General features: G+C 39.2%; 1 pseudogene; it reads left to right on the top strand.

Moving 5' to 3' along the window:
* The window catches only part of LOC138009617 (uncharacterized), a 7,798-nt pseudogene that overhangs the window by 1,597 nt on the left and 3,701 nt on the right, over positions 1 to 2,500 (top strand).

The following is a 2,500-nucleotide window of genomic DNA, read 5'->3' as shown; positions in this document are numbered from 1 at the left end:
AAGAGGTCAGAAATATTATAAAGTGTAACACTTACCTGTGGTTAGTGAAACTCGACAGCTATTTTTGCATGCATCTATAACTATCTCAGACCAAGCCAGAGCTTGTCAAAGCCTCTGGGAATAGGAATTTGTTTCCTGATGTCTTTTTTAGGCTAGTGAATGTAAATATTCTTATCTGTAACATGCACCTTATACTTAATACATGTTTATTTTCAGTTATAATATGTATTTTCTTTTTCCATCACCCTTAGTGATTTGAATTATCTTGGTGATGCTCTACGGGAGCTTGATGAGCATCTTGACGATGACAGTCAATTATTGACTGACAGTGAAGAAGACATCTTCTACAGGTCAGTGAAGTTGGTTATGTACTTTGTTGCTTGAGAACAAAATAACTGTTAGCATTATGGGGCTGTGCTAGCGCAAGACCCTGGTGGTGGGTTCATGATAAATAAATTATTAGTAATTCTGTATGTTTAACGGTTTCATGAGAATAAAAAAGGAAAGCGAAGGTAATGCAAATATATTTTACTTCGATAATTTGTGACAGTGCACTCATTTTACCCCCTCTCTCCATCAATTCTCCATTTTAAGGGTGTTCAAAGCTAGTCAGAAAGGAGAAAAGGAGTAACTTAGATGTTATGTCACCGGGGATCACACTCGGGACCTTGCACACCAAAGGCCATGCCAATTGTGTCACCCGTGTAATATTGTTTTTATTTTCTCATAACATATAGGGAAGAAGAATCTGGGGATGAAATAAGTGCCATGGGTTCCTCTGGAACAACTGATAAGGACCTGTCAGCATCGCCATCGCCTCTTCATTTATCTGTAGCTACGCAAACAGATTCTTCTACAGCAGAAACACCTTCCTCTCCAGAAACAACCACAGCCTTTCCCTCTCCACAACCAGTCCCTTACGTGAAAAATGCCCTGCGTGCAAGTCCATTTAATCGTATAGAAGAACAGGCTTGCCTTAGCAAGGAAATCACTCTTGTTGTAGGAACAAAAGTTGTTTGTTCCCTCGACCTTCTCATGCAGTTGTTTGTTGAAAAGTGTCGACACCCTGGTTGTCCGCTAGCAACCACAGTGGACCACACTCTTTGTGGCACTAGTGTTTTGATCAAGTGCAAATGTTCAGCGGGTCATTTTGGGAAATTCTGGAGTTCCCACAAGGTCAATGGGGTCCTGGCTAACAATCTCCAGGCATGTGGTGCTGTCCTTCTGTCTGGTAATAACTTTGCTCAAGTTGAAAGGTTTGCCAAGTTTTTGGGTTTGTCTTTCGTATCAAGGTCGACATTTTGTCGGGCTCAAAGGGTGTATTGCATCCCAGCTATCAATGAGTGGTGGACATAGCAGCAAGGTATTATCAACTATGAGCTGCAAGGCCAAAACCTTGTTGTGATGGGTGATGGCCAGTGTGATTCTCTAGGGTTTACAGCTAAAAACCTATGTTATTTTTTAATGGAGATGACCACTGGATATATCATTGACGTGGAGGTTCTCGATAAGAGAGAAGTCGAGTTAAAGTCTGTTGATATGGAAAAAAAGGCTCTGCAAAACATCCTTGAGCGAATCACAGGTGTTCTGACAGTGGGAGAAGTTGTTACAGATGCCTCAGCAAGTATCAAAAAAATGATGGGTGAGCTTAGAAATCAATGTACTTTTGCTTTTTACCTTGCTGCGTTTTCCAATTTACTCAAGACAAAAGTAAGAAGTAGTACAAAGTACCAGTAATTTGTGCCCTGTTGAATTTCCAACTTGATACTCAAATTAAATAATTATGGTGATGAGATCTTTTAGGTGTTGTCAATGCCAGCTGAGCACTGAACTTCAGCAATTTAGACATGCAGTGTAGTAGCACATTCACTTTTGTAAGCCATTTGAACCCTACCCTAGATATGATACCCTAAGGTACTTTGTTATTGTTCTGCTTTGGATATAGGTGTAGGTCAGTATCGTTGTACACACTTGCTATACCATCATGGCGAGGAACCAATTAAATCTCTCCATTTTCAAAGAGAAGTCTACGATTTATTTTCGTACAAGGTTGGTGGGATTCTAAAACAGCAAGGCATTTTTTATTAACTTGTTTTTTTTTGTGTGTTTCCAGGAAGTGCCTTTCCAACAATTTTCCATTCTCTAGATGTTTGGCACAAAGCCAAGAGCATTAGAAAATGTATCAGTAAGGTAAAAAGTATGGTGCATAAATTGACCTGAAATCAGCTGTGTGTATATGTAGTAAAAATATCCAGACCCCTTTGAACGATTTTCAATACATGTCTCGGTAGAGGTTACATAGATTACAATTTCAATGGTAGCAGTTTTTCAAACATTTACTGGGCAAGATACAGTAGATTCACACACAGTGCATGTTTTTGCCAAATCTATCATAACAATTATATATTTACCTTCATTTTTATCTCAGATTGGTAGTGCAAAGAACATGGGAAAAATAAGTCAGTGGGCAGACCACATAATTAACCACTTTTGGTTTTGC

Source organism: Montipora foliosa, chromosome 7 (assembly GCF_036669935.1).
Source record: "Montipora foliosa isolate CH-2021 chromosome 7, ASM3666993v2, whole genome shotgun sequence".
NCBI classification, from domain to species: domain Eukaryota; kingdom Metazoa; phylum Cnidaria; class Anthozoa; order Scleractinia; family Acroporidae; genus Montipora; species Montipora foliosa.
This window is presented reverse-complemented; position numbering and strand designations above follow the sequence as displayed.